Source organism: Scardinius erythrophthalmus, assembly GCF_964197995.2.
Source record: "Scardinius erythrophthalmus genome assembly, chromosome: 23".
Taxonomy (NCBI): Eukaryota; Metazoa; Chordata; class Actinopteri; order Cypriniformes; family Leuciscidae; genus Scardinius; species Scardinius erythrophthalmus.
The window spans coordinates 17903581-17925518 of NC_138243.1; the positions used below are offsets into that span (position 1 = coordinate 17903581).

The following is a 21938-nucleotide window of genomic DNA, read 5'->3' on the forward strand; positions in this document are numbered from 1 at the left end:
GATAACGGTGTGCTAAGCGAAGTTTCTAACAACACTTTGCGTTTTCAGTTCTTAAACCAGTCTCCCTCAACGAAACTTGAAAGAAGTATACGTCTCAAAATCATTTTGCTATCAAACAAGTTATCATCTCTGATCACTCACGCTACAGCTGTGCTTACCTGCAGTCGTGAATGCAGTGATGGACAGGCCAATGTCTTTCCTCATTCGACTGCTGTTTGGATTTCATGTGATTTCTCATTGTAGTGACAATATAACTCAGATTCATTAATTTGATCAAAAGTAATTCCATTTAGTAAGATCATTTAGTAAGATCATTTTCAAGTAATTCCAAACTTCGCGAGGCAGACGACAACAATACAGTATGTGATCAAATACAATACTATTTTCTACTTAAAAACTATAATTTAGTTATTTTACTAACCCAACTAATGACTCATCCGGGCTTTCCAATAGGTTGCACATAAGGGAAAAAAAAGTTGACCACTGTATATTGTAAAAAAGTGCTATAAGAATAAAAGTGACAACATGAAAGAACAAAAATAATAAAATAGCAAAAAGCAATTCTGATTAGATTTTGGATTTAAGTCTAGATTAGATTAGATTTTAGTCTAGCTAGATTATATCTGATTATATTTTCGATGTCAGTATTGATTAGATTTTGTCCCTTGTGAGCCTCTTGCATTTGTTATGAAGTTGCTATCCTTGGTTAACGGTGTAGGCCTACTATCAATATCAGCAACTACATCAGCCAAATATTGCGAAAGTGATATTTATTTACACTTTACTAGAAGGAGATCACCGCGGTCCCTAATCGAGCCAAGCTCACAGCCATAATCAATCACTGTAATGACAGACAGGCCAATCTGCCTCTTAACCTTTGGGCTGAAATAACATACACTCAGGCAGGCTGCTGACCCAAGAGTCTTCATTACGGATTCAGTATCAAAGTAAGCTCAATTTTTAAATTGGTCAATGACTGACCTGTACCTGTCAGTCAGTATACAACCTTTCTCTGACTGTGTAATGGACCAATCAGAGCATGTTTGTAAGTATCATGGTTATCATGTGAGATCATGAATACTTCATGTCAGCGATAATCTAAAAGAGAGAATCAAGTACATACAGAATCACAAGAGACAAACAAACTAAACCCAACATGCCATTCTGAGCATACACAGGACTTTTTTGAGGAGACTGAGCAAACACGACAGCAGATGTCTAGTTGTTTATGTAGTTGGACGCCCATTTAGTGTCACAATTCACTCTCCAATCAACACCTTGTGCTGTGTTTGTTGCTTTTATGGATGTGTGTGAATTGTGTGATTGTTCAGCTCAGTGAATATGTGAGGGTTTGTCTCCCACAGATGGCTAAGGTGATAACTGCTGCTGCCGCTGTTTAAAGCTGGTCAATCTGATGTAATTACTGTGATTAACACAGAGATGTTTATCTAAGCACTTGTGACAGACACACTGTTCCCCAGGGCCCTGTAAACACACACACACACACACACACACACACACACACACACACACACACACACACACACACACACACACACACACACACACACACACACACACACACACAAAAACTACTACCCATCCCACCCTCACAAACACATTACTGTCAGCTCAGTCTCACACACACCTCATTCACTCCGTCACACATCGCTTTTCACTGCCTCTGCTCGAATCTGGAAAGCTCCTGCTGTTGTTAATTAACTTCCTTTCTGTCTCTGTTGAACACTTGTTTTTTTAGCACCCCATGAATGTTTGTGAGATATAATTTCTTAATGTATCATATTTGTGACTAGTCAATCTGAACATGCCTATGATGCCCACAAATACAGCCTAGACAAGCATTTCACCAGGTTTTGAAACATATCCTCCGTCTTTCTCAAACTATCTCTCTGATCACGGGGGCCATGACAGATCTATATTTCAGTTAGTCTGTGTGTGTGACTGGTAGACTCTGGCAGAAGGATAGATTTCTTCCATGGTGAGGACAGTGTTGATCCCTCTGAGAACAAATCTTTATATATCCCTGAGGACTAAAATCATGTGCACACATTGAAACCAGAGAATGCTCTGACAGCAACTGGGAATGTTACACACACACACAGTGCCCAGAAGGGTGTTAACACAATTGCTGCAAACGTAATCTAGTCACTCAAGGAAAGAGGCTCTCTTTTCAATGGTCACTGTAGACTGTGTATAATCCATTTTTAATTTGACCCTGGATGAAAATAAGGCTTAGGAACAGAAGTACAGACCACTGATATCCCTCCCACACAGACTCTTGACTTATGTTAACCCTTTAAAACCGGATGTGTCGTCGACGACACAGCCAACCAAGCTGTATTCATGTCACTGTAACTCTTCAACCCTTTGCACTATCAAAATACAGTAATTCAAATAGTTCCTGAAAGTAAACTTCGTGCGCTTTTCGGCAATATACGGCTTATTACGGTAATGTAATAAATGTAATAAATCCGTCTGCAAATGACAGCCGTGCGGGATGGAAGGATTTGAACAGAGAGATACGACGTGCGGCAGGTTAGAGTGTTTTGGATTGCATAAAATAATAAAAGAAACGAACAAATACATGGCGAAAGAAGTGTTAGACAGCAAAAGAGGGGATTGGGATGATTTTTTAATGAAATTTGGGAGGCGGATGGCCGTTACTCTTTCACGTATCTAAGCATGTAGTGCGTGCATGTATGAAAAAAAGTGTCCTAAATGAAAACTGTGCAACCCAATGTCACAATAGAGACTTGTATATTGTTATATGTATTATAGTTAATTTTTCAACTTTAAAGTGTTAGTTTCTTTCGTTCATGATTTTTTCTGTTTTTTTTTTCTAAATACAAATCAGTAAATTTATTCTTGTTTTTTTTTTATTTTTGTCTATTTAAATTCTATTTACAAACTCACCACACACAATAATGGTCAATAACTGTAATTTGTTGAAAGCTTATCTTTTTCTGAAAAAGATGACACCTTGCACATGAAGATAGCACATTGTTTTAGAATTTTACAGTCAAAAAAACAAATTATGTGAAAAACACCTATATTAGCTTCAGGTTCTAAAGGGTTAACCAATAGCCAAATAGCTTTGTTTTAGCGAACTTGGTCTGACTTCACTGTGAATTGGTAGGATTTTTTTATGATTCAATCAATTCACATTGGATACACTCAAGTCCTGCTCTATATTGTGTGCTGTTGAATATCCTATTTCACTTAGAAATACAGTAGGCTACATCACATTATGGAAGTATAATGGGTTTTAAAAAGCAATTCACAATCACTTTAAATTTCTGCATAATGTGTCATTTCCAATATGTTTTATTTTCCATTATAAAATTGTGGAAAAGAGTGTTTATCAGTTGAAAGACTGACACATAGGTACACAAGAGAATGATATACTGAGCAGACTTTACGTCTGTCCATCAAACCCTCTGTGATTTAAAACGACCATTTACTCTGACTATTAAAGCACAAGTAAAATCTACAGTGTTTACAAAATTATAGCTCTCTAATTTGTTTTGAAAAAATGGAAATTGTTACATCTGACTGTAAAATTCAGATGATACAGCTGTTCAAAGAGCAGCTGCAGTGATGGTGAATACTAATGTAAACATGCCAGAACATAGACAAAACACCAGCAGCACAGTCAGAAAGAGACAAAGAGGTGATGAGGGAGTCAAAGTCCTGTCTATTAGCACTACACCTTCCTTTTTTAGCTGCACGTTCTGTCAGCTACCACAACATTTTATGTATTTTTTAAAAACATATTTAAGTGTCACACCGCTCTGCTTCGCTCACGTTCTGGTGTGTGGCCTATACATGCGTGCATGTGGGGGAGGGGTGCAATTTTTGAATAATAATCGAATAATACCCAGCGATCTTCGAATATTATTTTTGCTTGAAATGCCCATCCCTAGTAACTTCACTTTGGAAATATAACTTGGCAAGAATTAAGATAGGAAGTTTCGACAACCCAGCCCCAGGGGTCACAAGCAAAAAAAAAACTCCATATTTAGCTAGAAGCAGATGTTAATTTCACCCTGTCTACACCTCTTACAAACATTCTCTGTTAAACTAACCCTCTTACTTTTCTGAAAAGCAGGTACCTAATGCTTTGGGTAAAAGTTGGTATGACTGTAAATATTAACAGCTAGTAAAGCAGCCATGCAAGTCGGCATCCACTGAGAAACCAAACCTGAACTGAGTCTCCATGTGACCTTGTAGTCATCAAAGATTTTAATACAGGACACAAGAGCATTATGTCGAACAGATGCCCACTGTAAAAAGTGAGACAGTTGTGGTAAGATCCTGTTGCAGTCACAGCGTTCAAAGTACACACACACACTTTCACACTAGTAGACGGCGAGCACACCATAACTGGCATGTAACCCCTACTTATTCTACAAAAAGGATTACAAGTATTCACTTAACATAAGTTTACTGTCAGTAACCGAATGGAACGGAAATCAGAGTCTTTCCATCACCTTAACTCCTCGTTGCTATTTCAGTGATTCATAAACGAATGAAGTAGCTCTAGACTCAGTATGACAAAGGAACACACCAGTAGAGATTATATTCACACACACCTACTCAACTAGCATGTCCACCTGCTGCTTGTGATTGCTGTTTTGTCCTGCCATATAACTAGCGTCATGTGTAGTGGTTGAATGACACACACAGCTTCATTTGGCCCCAGCGGTGAGTGGTTTAACCCAGTGGATTGTACCATAGTGTTTAAGAAGGTGTAGAACTGAGTGTCTGGCTGTGTCCTAATTCAAAGGCTGCATCCTTCAAAGGACTCGTACTTCAAAGGCCATGCTTTTGAAGGCCGTGAAGGTCATACTAAGCGATGTTAAATTGGACAGTTTAGCCTACGGAGGACTGTTCTTGTTGGCTAGCAACTGTGACAGCTGCTGATGATGAGTGACAGTACCGTTTGTAGTAACTTTTTTGAAAGTTATATTAAACTGTCTGAAAACAAAACAGGGTTCACAAACTGTCTAAGGATGTTCATCATTGTCATTCAGTATATAATTAAGCAGGGCTTGAATTTCGGCGCGGGATTGCGGGTATTGCGCATAATTTTATTAATTGCCGCAGTTCTCCAACTTATAATGCAGGAAATTCCCGCAAACATTGATTTAAGTTATCATGTACATTGTATGAGTAAATGAATGAATCCACACAGAGTATAAAATCAAATCAATCATTTAAAAACTTTCTCCGAGACTTCACAAACAGCGCGAGTGTTCAGCGGTGCTGCGTCCTTCTCTCTATCTCTCTCTCTCTCGCTCTTAAAATGGGTTGCACAAGGCAAGTGTAAAGCGCGCTGCAGGCGGCGATACCACACTCTCGCGTTTAGGAGTCGTGACATGACGGAATTGTCACTTGCACAAACGTTTATCATTATCACGTCTTTTTAAGTCTTACCAGTTTAAACATTTAAGCGATTTTAAACTATTCAGTACTCGCGCACTCTCTGAGAGATGTTTTTCTCTGCATGCATACATAGAGTAAAGCCGCCTCACAAACACCTTGCGAGTAACAAAAGTTATTTTTCACTGATTATATCGCTTTCATGGGAAAAAACATGCACAATTGTGTCAAAATTCCGGTCTTGGTGAGTATCCTCGCAAACACAGTCGTGTATGTCTTAAATAACCAAAAAACGCAAGTAACAGTGTGACAGTATAATGAAAACAGTAATCACCATTATAGCTCTTAAAGTGACAGCAGACACAGGTGTCATTATATTTTTGTCAAAACAACAAAAGACAGCTTTAATTGTAAGGAATCAGGATTAATAGCCTATGTATTTAATTTAGTCAGGACTTAAAGACAATCCAGTGTTATTTTACATTTGATTACTTTATTCAGTTTCTGTATTTCTGTATACTAGTGTTAGACCTATCCAAACATTTTCTCTTTATTTCTCTGTTTTTGTATCTTTATTCTATTGTATTTATTCGTATCTACTTTTTTCAATTTAATTCAAAGATTGAAATCAAGCAGCCTTGTGTTGTGTAAACTCTTAACAACAAAATGACCCCATTGTAAAAATGCAATGAGTGAGCAAACATTTAGGTGAGATAAATTTAATAAAAAAATTGTCTAAAAAAAATCCCCCCATTGAGAATAACCTAAGGGGGGGATTCCCCCCTCATTTTCCAAAACGAAATTCAGGCTCTGAATTAAGAGTAGCTATAAACTAGACATAATCGCATCTTAGTAAGATATGTCAACATTTGAACCACTTTAAAGTTTTTTATTTTATTTTTACATTTGTATCATTCGATTTTTGAGTAAGTTGAAACCCAATACTTGTGTTTAACCCTCTGGGTTCTGAGGTATTTTCTGGGTCCAGGAGGTGTTTTGACATGCCCTGACATTTGTGCTTATTTCTGTTACTTGTAACATTTTCATGGCTAAATTCTGATTAAAATGCATTGAGCACAAACTCAGCTACAATAATATGTGAGCAGCATGTATGTAAAAGTTTATAGTTTTGAGAAAAATATGTTTATGCGTGGTTTGTGAAAAAAAAAGAAAAAAAGAAATCCTGTTGTCACTGGCGCGCAATGAATTCTGGGGTAGACAAGGCTGCAAAGGACCTGACACACAGTGAAGAACAGTTAGACTGACATCACCTACAGAGATTAATAACAACCCCAATGGGTGCTCACACATAGCATTCTACACAAAAGAAACGATCGCCAATACGCCATATGGTAATTAGTGGAGCTTGATACAACAGGGTAAAAAATATCCTTGACTTACGTTGAATGAGGGACTCAATGTATTTTTAAATATAAAATATATCTAAAAATCTTTTTTTTTTTTTTTTTATAAATCTTTATAAAGAATTATATTCAATATAAACTGCTTTGTTGTGGCTGCTTAGTTATATAATGGTATATTATTTACTGGTTTGTAAATTTTGTATATTAATATACATATTTATAACTGTCTGTGTCCAATAAAAATGTATTTCAATTTGCGATGTATTATTTATATAAGTAATAAATATCATGTATTATTTATATAAATACATTACAACAGTTTAAAAAATATAAAAAGTTTTGATTACTTAAAAAATACAGTAAGTATTATTTGCCTATATTAATATGATTTAAATATATCAGGCATATCTACTACTAACTATAAAGTGTGTATTTGGGTGCATATTAATAAGTGAGTGAGTGCATTTGCTACAATATTAACACTTTGACACCACCTGAATTCCTCCTCTTTAGATCACTGTTAGTGGTGTGTCCCTCAGGGAACTTCAATCAGTCCTTTCTCTCACTCAGGTTTCACAGCTAAATGTTATTAATCCATTCAAACAGGGCAGAAACTGCACTCAGTGCCTCTCTGTCTCTCTGAATGTGTGACATGGGGGACAGAATGCTGCCCTTCACTGAGATCTCTGGAAACATAAGTCCTCCAACAGCCTACCAAAACTGGCACTTAGCTCACACAGCCTGTGTGTGTGTAAAGCCCCCTCATTACCCAAGACTCATGTTTCAGTAAGTTGGAGATTAGAGACACACATGCTGTTTGTGTATGTGTGTATGCCTAAGGGGTGTTAGGACTGAGCCACCTGGAAACTCAGCCTTCCTAGGGCATGGCCGTAAACCAATCCTTTTGGCTCAACCTGTTGCCAAATAAATCCAGAATCCAAAGCAGAGTCTCTTTCTTCTCTCTTATTCCCCTGTTTGCATCATTTCCCTTCCTGCTGTACTTTAACAAGCTCTTCCTTTAAAATCAAACTCAATTGGTCATTCTTGTGTTGATTTAAGGAAACCGCGGCTGAAGTGAGTGACGCAAGGCTGGTGAAGTATTCAGTGAGTGTGTTCTATACGTCTTATTTCGTTTATTTTAAATGTTAAGGGAAGCCAAAACAGCCAGCTGCCTCGGGAGTCTCTCAACACACCTTTCAATACGACAGAGGATGGGACAGTCATTGGGCAACCCAGGACCCCCTCAAACCCTGCGAGACCTTGGGTTGGGTTACTATTAGAACAATGCCGGCTCTGTGCAGGGCAGCACTCTCAGAGGAGGCAGTGGCTCAGATGGACACATTGACACACACATACTTGTGACGGGCCGAGTGTAGAAACACATAACATGTCTGAGGCCAAGGGAAGCAAACTAACCAGTGTGTGTGAGTCTCCAGAGTGTATGTTGGTACTGTAGGCACTAGCCATCAGAATTCAATGCAGTTGTGTGTGTGTTTTTGTTGTATCTCATCAAAAAGCAGACCTCAGCTAGGTGAGTTGTTTGCTTTTCCAGTGTCCCCTAAGCCCAAGCATTGAGGCCCAAACTGAAATATCTGGTTTAGAATGTCACTGTTTGAATAGAACTTGATGCACAGGATAAAGGATGCCATTTAAAACCAAAGTCAAACAGCATCTTCTAAGAGCAATGTAATCTGGAACAGATGGTGACAATCCTGCATGTGGGATAGTTCTTCATACAGCTTATGAAACCACGGTTCGAGTGTGGAAATGGTGATAAAATTGAATATTTCACACTTCATTAGTGCTTATATATAAGAAAGCACACATTGGATTTTCCCTTTAGCAAAGAATTCTCCGGAGCAACCACAAGCTGGCCTAAGTTGAGCACGGTCTTCAGGTGGCCTGATTTTGCTCTATTCAGGCCTATAGATACTACACTTATAGGAACAAAGGTAAGCTAGAAACAATATTGTGCCAGCAAAATAATCAATCAGAAATGCTTTCTAATAATTGAAAATAATAATAATAATTTAATTAGCATATTGCTAAGTTAATGATGTGAGAAACATAATGATTAATATTTTTTATTTTTAAAAGGTTCTTAGGTTCTAACAAGGCTATAGGCTTGTTCACACCAAGAATGATAACTATAAAAAATAATGATAATTATACATTGGTCCACACTAGGGCAAGGTATTGACACAAATTTCACAATTTGATCTGATTTTGATATCGATTAATTGGGGTATGTATCAGGTAAGGTAAAAAAAGTGGCAAGCCAAAAATGGCAAAATATTTAGTGGCATTTCAATTGTCTTAACCATTTTAATAACAAATCACTAGTCAGGAAATTAGCAAGATTTACACAAATACTGTAGATAAAGTAACCCAACTTGCAGACAGCCTTTTACAGGAAGAAGAGTCAGTGTTGTTCCACTCAATGTTAATGGCTTCAAACAGTGCACGAGTAGTTGAAAAATGTCACCCAGTTCGTTTGAGTTTAACGTGAGACTAAAATAATCACTAAAGGGTTCAAATCTGGACTCTAACCAGGCCAAAACATGAGCCTTATGGACTTGTTCTCAAGCCGCTTCTTAGTTGTCTTTACAATTTGGGCAGGAGCATTTTCTTGTTGAAAATCTGATCATTCCTCTTTAGAAAACAACTTTTCATTTGTGGGAAGCAAGCCATTCTGCTATATTCTCCTGTATTCCAAAGCATTAAATGACTTTTTACAGTGAAGTAGCTCACCAATACCAGCAGCTAAAATATTTCGTGATCATTACATATACCATGACCGACATGGATTTTTTTGGGGCTGATACCGATATTAGGGAGTAAAAAAAAGCCAGATATCGATATATCGGCCGATATTATTTATGTGTATATTATAATACAGTAGCAATAGTATTTATGTGTACCTGTATATTATAGTACAGTACCAGTTTGGACACACTTTCCCATTCATGTGTACAAACTTTTGACTGGTACTGTATATAGAATACAGTATACATAAACAGAATATATATAAACACATTTTTTGCAATGATCACTCAAATGTGGTGATCAAACACTTGTGTGATATATGTAATGGAGGCAGGGTTAATGATAGAATGCGAATGATACATTTGAGCTGTAACCAAACTAGTTTGCATTGCATATTATATTCTATATTATATTCTAAATACTTTTGCATAATCTTCACTAATGACTTTGTCTTTTTATTTAGTCATGTTAAATAAAAAAATAACTTATATCAATAAATATATCAAAAGTGTCACTGGCAAAACCTTGTTATCTTCTATTATTAGTCTTAATTCCTCTAGTCTCTACCAGTGGAGGAAGTTCTCAGATCTTTTTAATAAAGTAAAAGTAATAATACCATAATGAAAACAAATTTAATTACATATGTACAGTACCTTTACTTAAATAATATTTTAAATAAGTTAGTCGTCAGCAAAATTACTAAACGTGAAACTACTCATTATGCAAGTGCTATAATTATAATACATTACTGGAATATTGCTTGATGTTGCAACGTAGTGTTATAGGCAGAATGGGCTGACTGTGTACACCGGACGCGGTTGTTGTCGCTCGCGTCCCAACTGCTGTTTACTCTGGACGCGGCAATGCGCCCGTTACAAAGCAGAACGAGGCATTAGCTTACTGTCCCGAGATTTGTCGCTCCGCATCCAGTGTGGACAACATCACTGATTAATGGGTTCAACTGTCTTTTGTTGCTCGCATCCGGTGACTTGTTCAGGCAGCAGCAGACAAGCAGTCAAGCGGTGTCTTAAAGGTAAGTTGCTAACTAGTTACCAGTGCAGTCTGTTTGTGTTTTAACGCTACGTTGTCACCTGGTGAGACGCAATGCTATAAACAATGTCCCCGTCTTTTACTCTCACAACTAGCTTATCATAGTCTACTTGTTTGCTACATTAGCTAACTAGCCATGTTTTATTCCTTGTCAGTGGAGTAGAAGCTAATGTGTGTGCATCTTACACCTTGTCTGAAGAAGAGACCTCATTACTGAAGTGAAAGGGTCGGCTGGTGTCACGACAGTGACATGGGTCACCATTAGCAAACAATGGAACTCACTCTGCTGGACAAACTATGTAGTTAAACAATTTACAAGCATTTTATCCGTATTATATGTTCTGTAAAAAAAAAAAAAAAATCATATCGGCCGATAAAATCGGCAGACCGATAAATCTCTCTAACCGGGAGAGATTTAACCACGACCATCATTAGAGATTTTACTATATTGTTGATTTCGTGGTATGTAAACATTTCTGGGCACAGTATTTCTTTAAGTTATATACATGCAAGTTCTCCATCTTGGCACATAAACACTGCTCTGAAGGACAGTCATGGATTGAGTGATTGGCTCAAATGGGGAGCTCTGAGACTTCTGACTAACATTTCAACAGAGAATTTAGCAGAAGTGATGGAAACAGAGAGCGACCGGGATGAGGAGAGGTGTTCCTAATCCTGGCCTACAGGGCAAAAGGTGTTTATTTTTACCCTGGATAGGTATGAGTGAGAGTCAGCAGAAGAAATGCTGGGAGATGGAGGGAGGCTTGCCTTGAGTTAGGAAGCATACATTCTTCAGGGAGCAATTAATACTCTGCTTTTCCTAGATATGAGCTCACATTCTGAACTCAGTCTGTTCACCAGCTGTGCCTCAACCCCCCGCTATCCAACTGAGCGTTTCAGTGTTTACTATTTGAGTGAGGAGCTCTCTTCCCCGAGGGACCACAGGGGTGGCAGTGAGGCAGTTATCCCACCCAGAAGGTGGTCAGTCAAAGTGTCTATCCTTGGCTACCACCATGGGTGTCCAGAAGGTATTTCTCTCTCACTCTCTCTTTTTATAGGTCACAGTTCCTGACCAGCTTGATCCTACTTCAGGCTGGTGCTCATCTATAGAAAAAACATCTAGCAGCTATGCTGGAAAACTGCTTTACCTCCTGAACTTCATACAGCTGCAACAGCTCCTCTTTCAGTCTTAATGGCACAGTTGTGTCTATACGACTTCAAATCAGAGACTTCAGCACAAAACGCCTACTAACTGGTCTCTGGACTTAAATCTGCAAATCTAAGATGTGTTACAATCTGTGATGACAGAGCAATTAGACAGGCAATTAAACCATCTCTTCAAGCAGCTGGACCTTAGAAAACACTAATGATTTCCCAACATTATAAGGTTATGCTAAGCAAAGTCTTGGTCTGACAACTTAAGCCGTAGGTCTAATCTTGCATTGGTTAAACACATGGGCTGGCATTTTAATACATTTTCCAGTGGAGTATTGAGAAACAACTTGAGGGGATTACATTTATTTACTCATTCACAGCCAGGCAAGAAGACCATCAAACACACAAACATACATCTGCAGATGTGCAAAGACTTGTTGAGGTGCTGGGTGAACTGAACATAGACTATGTGAATTAGCTGATACAGGATCATTTCCTCCAACTGAAACTTTACCTTTATCTTAACTGATCTGTGACCTTGAAGGCAGGGGCGTTAACTTTACAAAATTCAGGAAGTTTAATATAATCTGGAGAATGTGTTGCAGATTTTGTGCACCTCTTCCATAAGAGTACTGGCTTTCCAGATTAATTAATGATTCTTTGAGGTTTTTGTTAAAATATAGCCTACTTAAGCACATATACAAACACACACCTTGTCGGGAGCTCCGCTTACGAATCGCTCTGTTACAACAGACCTTGAAATGCCACATGCATAATTGGACAAAATTATATGACAGACCTTGGAAAAGATGAAAAAAAGGGAGCAAGAGGGAAAGAAACAGAGGGGAGAGAAAATAAAATAAATGTTCATCTTGTCCAAACAGAAGGAATGGGAGCTACAAGGTGATGTCATCACAGGTGTAAGGCAGGGTTACAACCACAGGGAGCCTTTTCACTTCTGCTTTCAGTCACTCATTCGTGTCAGTCAACCACCGTCTATCAAGGACAATGCAGGTGGTAAGACCAGCAGATCTTTTACATACACAGACTTTTCAGATTAAGCACAGACAACGAACATAAGTCCACTTTGAATTGCCAATGCATTGTGAAATACGTTCTGGAAAAAAGCATAAACACACACAAATACACTAACATTCAAAAGTTTGTGGTAGGTTCACCAGGGTTGTATTTATTTGATCAAAAAGTAATACTGTAAAATATCATGATTTAAAATAAGTTTTCCACTGAATATATTAAAAAAATGTAAATTATTCCTGTGATTGCAAAGCTGAATTTTCAGCATTATTACTCCAGTCTTCAGTGTCAAATGATCCTTCAGAAATCATTCTAATTGCTGATTTGTTGCTCAAGAAACGTTTCGTATTATTATAAATGTTGAAAACAGTTTTTGTGGAAACTGCGATACAACTTTTTCAGGTTTATTTGAAATAGGTTTTTTTGTAACATTGTAAATCTTTACTGTCGCTTTTGATCAATAAATGCATTCTTGCTGAATAAGTATTAATTAATTTTTATTTAATTTTTTAACCTAATTTTATTGACCCCAAACTTTTGAACAGTGGCATATAATTGATAAATAATCTCAGAGTGGCTTCTGAAAAAACACACTATGTCATTAAATAGAATTGCAATAATAATAAATAATAATCATATGTTTATTTTATATAGGCTAGCGCCTTTCAGAAAACTGGTCGCTTTACAATAAAGTACAAATAAACATGACATAGAAACAAGACATAGAAACGATACAAATAAACTGAGATGGATAACATAATAGACAGAGGTACATATACATAAAAATCAGATCATAGAGTCAGGGGTCAGGGAAACAAGTAGCAAAAAGATATGTTTTAAGGTGGGTTTTGAAATCGTGTAATGATGAAAGGTCGCGGATGTGTTGGGGAATAGAATTCCAAAGAGTTGTGGCTGCGGTACAAAAAGATGATATTTGCAACACTTAAAATCTTTTTGACTCAAGCAAACTCAATGAGAATGAAAATTATAGACTGTCTTTGTATGCACTCTAACATAGCTGAGCTCATCATGGCATCTGAACTAGAATTAATCTCCCACATTTAGAGTTTACATTTAGACTATATTCCAAACCACAAAGGTGACCTATGACGCTACTGAGTGATTCAAAAAACTTTGCTCAGTTCCTCTCTGATGAGACGTCACGTGAAAAAAGAAGTCCAAAAGTGTTGCTAGCAGTTGCCGTATGCCCCTAAGTAGTAGGCTCTACGTTTATCTCTGGAGAGCAGCCCATTTTAATGTTTGCACATAACTTTCATTTAGCTTGATGGCTTCCAGACTCTCCGCGTTTATTGTGACATTTCGGATATAGTAATGTTTACACAATGACTTGTCTCCCTGGCATTTCTTTTTTCCTCTCTCTCTGCATCCTCCTCCAGTCACCAAGATGAATGGATTTACTTTAGTCCTTCAACTTTTGGGGTTTGGGAACAACCTCGGAATGACCTCTTTGAGAGAGAGAGGGACAAATTGAGAGAGTGTAGGAGTGCAGTCATGGCTGTGTTATGACTACAGGCGGGATGGACTGAGATGATGGATAGCGTTAAACGAGTGTCTGACTTCTAATTCATCACCAGTTTCACGGCATCCCCACCTCTCCTCTCAGCTCCGTTAGTGTGCGGCTCTACTTAAAGCTGTTTTAAAAAAACTCTTGTTTCCCCCATGGCAGGAAAACCACTTATAGCAAGCCTACTGGAAAAACAATATTCATATGGTCATACAACAATGCTTCCTCATACATAAAGACATCCACACACACTCATGCATCACTGGGCAGGCTGTGAGAGTGGGTGGTGCTATTGTTTGCTGGCCTTGGGCAGTAAATCAGGATGATGGCCATGGTGTTAACCTCTGTGTGTTTGTGTGTCAGGGGATGAGACATCACTGCAGACTACAAATGCAGTGTGCTGTGAATTACAGCCCATCTCTCATCAAACACACTTTCACAGAGCCATAAATTACTGCCTGTCTCTATACAAACTATGATGCCATATCCATAGAGATATGTCGAGTCGAAATGCAGATAAACTTCTAGCTCAGCTTGAGGAAGCATAGTCGAGCTGACTGAGAACAGCTTTGTAAATAATAAAATGCAATCATCGCTTGTAATGCTTAAAGAGAAGCTCATTTGCAGTGTAGACTTTAGAATAACAAAATGGCACAAGATCAATACATGAACACAACTTTCTGAGTAAAAAAAAAAAAAATTGCAGACACTGATGTGTATACATTTTACAATGGTTTTGTGTAGGGATCATGTCCTGTTTATTTAATGGCTTAAATGTGCCCCGTCCAATCAGATTTTAGAGTTAAAACTATCTATTTTATCCAGCTTATTTCTACCACACGAGCCATTTTTAACTTTAAGTGCAAGGCTTCCAGTGTCAACCGCTTCCAGTTATTTTAGCTGTACAAAAAAAGTCCATTATGATGCCTGGTGTTTCAAACTTATTTTTTTATGTTATATTGTTATTGTTATATTATTTTAATTAATTTTGTAAACAAACACAAATGCTTTTACAGTTTACAGCACTTTGTTATTCTAGTTATTTACTGTTCCTATGAACCTTAAGTTGAGCCTTTAATGCCAGTGTCAAGCACATGAAAATGCAAACATTCATACTAACACACATACACTCCTGAAGCTTCAGACATTTGTGAGACTACAGCACTCAGCGAGTGCTCCGCTATCTCAAGAGCACTCCACATCCATCCATCCAGCTCTTAACAACTCTCATCTGCCTCAAACTTCATCTCTCCACCTCTTCATTCCTTCTCTTCAGCCTCTATTCCCCTCTTTTTCAATCTCTCGACAATGTCATTGTCGGAGAAATTACACCATCCACACAAGGCCTCACCGGAGTCCTGCTCTTCAGATGAACGCTCAGCTACCTGCATGCTTGCATGTGTCGTTGATTGAGCCTGTCTGAGCTGTACAGTGCTCATTCACATATTACTGTAAGAGATAACTGACCAGGTTGTTATTTTTATTTACAAGCAACCAAACCACTAAACATACATAAATATTACAATGTGCATTAGACGTGCACCACAGACATTGTGTGAACTTGAAGAAAACTCCAAGATAATTTTTTATTTAATTTAATCTTAAAGGAGAACTCCGGTCAATTTTAACATTGAGCTCATTTTTTTGTACATTTGGAGTGCTGTCAATTAGGGGTGATTAATCTGTCTGATTTCCCGATTCGATTCGATTACGATTATTGAAGTCCCGATTCGATTACAGTCGATTTTCGATTATTAACGATTCTCGATTAGCGATTATTGATTTTCCATTTCACAACAGTAAACGAAAATACACTACAAAGTGATTGCAGTATTAAAAAAAGTCAGCGGCTGAATTACTTAACTCTTTTATTGAGTAACAACAACTCAAAGCACTTTCTGTGTCGTGTAGTTATAACTTCAGAATTATTTGTATAGCTTATGTTCTGTAGAACACAGAAATTAATACATCACATTGTGTTGTGACTCATCAAGTTGAACTAAACAATAACAAATTAATGAAAGGCTTATTTCCTTTAGGAAGTAGATCAGAACCAACATACTGTAGAAATTGGACAATTTTCTTCTAGAAAGACAAGGTGTTCAGGTGGAGGAAGACTGCAGGTTGCAGTCGAAACATGTCAAGGTAAAGAAAAAGTTTTTTCTCCACCTGAACACCAGAAAATTGTCCAATTTAATCATTAAGAAGACAAAATGAACATTTTTGAACTTACTGTAGCTTCAATTAGTAACATACAAAGCCACTCTTATACACAACTAAATAATAAAAAGTTATGACTTGAAATGTTTGCTGTATACTACAATCAAAAACAGCTTATACAAAAAAAGTGAATGAACATCTGCAGAGGGCACAGTCAAAATGTAACTTTTTGTGACTGAAATTGCACATATTGCAGTATAACAGATCGGTTTACACAGTGTAAGTTACTGATGTGAAAACTAAACAATACAGAAAGCAGCTCTCATACAAAAATACTAAATAGGTAACAATGAAATTGCCAATTTTACATACGTTAGCTTTTAACGAAGAAGGTGCCGTTCGAATTTGGCGCTCAGCCGAGTCTATTATGTATGTGCGCGACTCTGTTATGTGCACGCGGCACGCGGCACGCCACAGACTGTCCGCGCACTGCACGTCCGCTTATAGTTCCGCCTTTTGCGTTCCGTCAATATTACGTTATTAGAAAAATATATATATATATATATTTTTTTTTTTAGAAAATCGATTTTTTGACATTTGTGAATCGATTCATAATCGTCCTCGTCCGCATCGCGATGCATCGAAGAATCGATTTTTTTCCCCACCCCTACTGTCAATACAGAGAACAACGACAAAAATCGGTGTTGCCTACACCGAGTTATTCTATTTTTAAAATTTGCACCCTATTGACTTCAATAGGGCAAGTACTAAACCTGCTTTTAGGCTCTTAACATCCTTGATGTGTCATTACAAGTGCACAGAAAATGTGAGTGATTCCTTCTGAGTGAACACGGTGAATCTGACTGCAGTAGATGTTAGAGATATTAATAAAAATGAAGTTAATTCAGCCAGCGCTCATACCTCTGTTTACATCCTGTTTTCGGTGGAAGGCCATAGTAATTGACTGTCGAGTTCACGCGCATAGGTTTAGTGCCTATGATCACGCGCGTGAACTCGACAATCGATTACTATGGCCTTCCACCGAAAACAGGATGTAAACAGAGGTATGAGCGCTGGCTGAATTAACTTCATTTTTATTAATATCTCTAACATCTACTGCAGTCAGATTCACTCGTGTTCACTCAGAAGGAATCACTCACATTTTCTGTGCACTTGTAATGACACATCAAGGATGTTAAGAGGCTAAAAAGCAGGCTTACTACTTGCCCCATTGAAGTCAATAGGGTGCAAATTTTAAAAATAGAATAACTCGGTGTAGGCAACACCGATTTTTGTCGTTGTTCTCTGTATTGACAGCACTCCAAATGTACAAAAAAATGAGCTCAATGTTAAAATTGACCGGAGTTCTCCTTTAAATTCATAACACCACCAAATTGGAATCTCACAGAAGCTTTGCATTTTTTTTGTCATTTTCTAAAGGTCCTGACTTATTTTTCTTGTGATCTTGAGAAAATGACAGAAAAATAATTAAAATGAAAAAAAAAAAAAAAAAAATGGACTTGTGTAAAAAAGTATGTTTGTAAGTTTGGTCCCATTTTGAACAGCATGGAGGGAACAATGTAATTGCAAAAGACATCAAATATACATAAATACTGCTATAAAGTCTCAGAATCTGAAAAGTAGTAGTTAACTGGTCACAGTTCATTTGAAGTACCTTAACATGGCCGTTTTCACTCTAACTTGATCGGAAATCGAGCAAAAAGGCTTCTTAGAAACACAAGACGAGGGTGATGAATACACTAATTGAGGCAGGCTGGTTGGCAGCCACCTGCAGGCTATGTAAGAGAGACAGTAATTAAGTCGAACATTTAATGATTCTGCTTAATAGGATTGAGAGATGGAGCAATGAGGAGAGAAAAAAAATAAAACAAGCAACAATTACACAAAACATCAGGAGGGAGAGAAGAAGAGGAGAAAATAGGAGAGCAGAGAATAGGGTCTAATTTGGCTAAAGAACATGTTAAGTGGGAATCTATGCAATCAGACTTCCTGAAACTTACAAGTCACACAAATTAAGCAGAACAAGATCAACTCTAAGATATTTTGTCAGGGCCATGACCTAGTAGTTAGCATATCAAGTCTGATGCATGCAACTCGCTTCTCGATCCTCTGCCTCCAACAACTTTTTATCACCTTCCCTCTCCAGCTTTCAAAATGGCCTACAGACCAATAAATGATCTAAGATCAGTTTTGCTTTGCTCTTGTGGAGTTTGATCTATATATTTCCCCTCAGAGGTGACGGTTCCGTCTCATCTAGCTGTTGAATGTGAGCGTCAAACACCTGAGTGTGAAAAACAACAGAGAGTCTCTCTCGATAGGCTCCAGGCAAATATTGACATCTTTTCTGTTGCCTGTCTCTCTGCTCTTCAGTCCTGCGTTCTCTTTCTTCTTTTGTTTATAAGGGTTATGAGTCTGAGTGACGGATAATCCTCTGTAACAGAGAGCAGCGTCCGTCCTGTGTACACTCAGCGTCTTTATCATCCTAAAACCCTCCAATAAAAATACCACAGTTCATTAACACCTGTGCTTTGGAGGACGATCCTCTTTTCTCCATCCCTTCTGCCACTGAAAAGATTTGCATATGGCAAGGCGAGAAGGGGACAAGGGGACGTGAAGAAGAGAGGGAAAATACAGAGAAAAGACACATTTAAATGGAAATAGAGTCTGGAGGGAGACGAAGTGGCCTGGCAGTCAGTGAGAAGAGAAAGCATATTTGTGTACTGTTTCCCAAGCGCCAGCTTTTCAGAAGCAGAGGAGGCGGGCATGTGTTTGTTTAAGGCGCATAAAGAGAGTTTTAATCCTTTCAGAGGGGTCGTAATGGCCACGGAGAGGCGTCTCCAGGAGGGAAAGCCTTTCCGGAAAAAAAGGGTCGCAATTCAGCACCCCTCTGAACCACACAAATCAAACCTCTAAAGGCCTTCAAAGAGCAGAATGTGGGAAATGTGTTCGGGGTCCCGAGGGAGTGAAGCAAGGGGGAAAAGGAGGAAAAAGGCTTGTCGGCATCAATCAGTCGTCCTCTCTCACGTCCTCCCCGGGGTCAGATCTCTTTCCAGCCTCCGTCGCCCCCCTCCCCACCCCACCCATCATGCTCTCCATCCTAGTAACGCACCATTACAGAGGAATGTGGATTCACAAGGCTGGGCTCCATTATGTTGGCCTGCCTGGGGTTTGTAAAATGGGGGAGCTCAAATTCCAAAGGCTTTAAGAGCAAATTAGCAGTGTGCTGATGGGCTCCTGCTGTCTAAAGACACTGAGGTTTTAAAAACAACTCAACTGACTCCGCTCCCAATTCCTCGGATCCTTTGACTTGCACGTTCTTACCGCAGTCTCAACACGAACAAACTTCCTACGCACATGGCGGGACGTTTACATACACACAAAGAACAGACAGTGTGCACATCGCAGCTCCTCAATGTATAAATACAAAGCAGGCTTTTAAAATAGACACGACAAACAATATCACACACACGGAGTATCAAGCCAGCAGCAGGGCAGAATTGCTTCTTCTACTACCGTCTGTGCCGCAGATCCAGCACCTTTATTTAGCATTTCACAACTAATCAATTTCCATAACAGAAGCCAGACGCCGCTGCACATGGGACCCAGTGTGTGGCGTTTACACATGCTGCGCGCCTGAAATGGATTTTCTCATTCATCACTCAGCAGCACATTGGGATCTGTTTAACAGAGTGGCTCAGATGGATTTCTCTCAGCCCATACGCTGTGAGAAAGCACGAATATAACACACTGTGTCTGTCAATGGAATCGCAGTCGGCCTCGAGGAAATGCGCTATTTCCCATGCCGCCCCAGAAAGCAAAACATATTAAACGTAATCGGAATGCGATATTGGTAAATAAGGTTGTCTGGAATAATGTGAGGGATTCTAGTTTGTCTTGTTACACATCAAAAACTGCAAGCTGGTTCCAGAACTCATACAATACCTACATTATAAAACAGTATTGTAAAGACTGGGTTATTTCTCACATATTATAATGTTGATTTTTTGGAGATTATAATATTAAAATGACATCTTTAAAATTTAATTTTACATAAAACAACAATCATTTGGAGTATGTGCCTCCATGGGACAGGCATAATAATCTGTCAACAGCAATTTCACTATTACAGAACTGCAATTTACACAATCAATAACAAGCATGTTGGCAGTATGGAATAAAGAAAGACCACCATACCTTTAACTGCAGCTGTGCTGAAGAGTTTCTCTGAGCTGGCATCTGAGCCCTGAGAGAGAGCGACAAAAAGAGAGTCAGTACATCTGCTTCAGAACTAAGCAGGTGGGCTTCATCATCAAAGGTAGCGCAGCACTAATGAGCGCAAAAATTCAGTCTCTTCCCAGAGCGGCCACTGGATGGCACTGTGGCTCCATGCGCCAAACGATGCGCTGCACTTGAAACGGGTTGAACGCATTAACATTGCCATGTTATTGTGCAAACATCCAGCATTGCAATTTACACAGCATTTAGGTAATGAACGCCTATTTAAGTGACAATGTGGTGTCAAAGGGGCATCGGCTAATTCAATTGGTTAACCAGCAACAAAGATAGAACCATTGCAGTCCACCATTAGCGTCTGACCTGGCTCTCCACTCAGCCATTCGAGAGGAAATGATATGTGCACTTTTTAAACAATTTTGCAATTATTAACCAAGACAATAACACAGAAAATGTTTTGCGTGCAAGTTAACTTGCAAAGAGACACCTTGTAGCCTACGTCTTTCATTGGATACACATTGAACACAAAACAGCTCATTTGAAGACAATTATTCTGACAGGTTTAGCAACACTAACGTTATATCCATAACCAGCTCGAGGCAAAAACGATACTGACAAGTTACGACAACCCTCCCAAATATGTGCACATTTTAAGTAGGCTACATTTAAAATTAGCTGTGTAAATAAAATGTTAAGGTCATTTAAAGATCTAAAAATGTCAATAATAATTATTATAATAATAACAAGGTGATATGCATTCATTAACACATGACGTCAGAGATTTCCACATAACGATGCGTTCGCGTGACCGCGAGTATTTTTTTTTATTCAAACCACAACCAAAAAACATCTGGCAACATTCACTGCAGAGATTTCAACTACAATTATTCACAATCAACGACAAGAAAACAGCGCTCCCAATCCTCCAGCCATCGAGTAATAATCCACTGAAACTGCTTTAAAATTCCCATAAAACGTCAAATGACATTGTGGTAACGTTAATCGACAGTTTTTTGAGGAATATGAAGGTGCGGTGTACCTTTTAATGTGGCGAGGTTGGCACGGAGGAAAATAAGTCAAGAAATCACTTTTAGTAGGTTTAGTAAATACGCCGTTTCACATTCTGCTTGTCAAACAATGTAATCCATAAACAGGCGGCGAATTCCTCTCGCTCCCTTTGAGAGAATGACAGCCATGCAAAATAAGAAGCCTTTTCCAAGGGAAGA

The 21938-nt window shown here is 38.5% G+C and overlaps 1 protein-coding gene across 1 annotated transcript in view; it reads right to left on the reverse strand.

The window, feature by feature from the left end:
* auts2a (activator of transcription and developmental regulator AUTS2 a) overlaps positions 1 to 20718 on the reverse strand; it is a 44958-nt gene extending 24240 nt beyond the window's left edge. The window contains exon 1 of the mRNA XM_081353895.1: positions 20674 to 20718. The gene's annotated coding sequence lies outside the window, so the exon portion shown is untranslated. The remainder of the gene's footprint in view (positions 1 to 20673) is intronic.
* Between the last annotated feature and the right edge of the window lie 1220 nt (positions 20719 to 21938).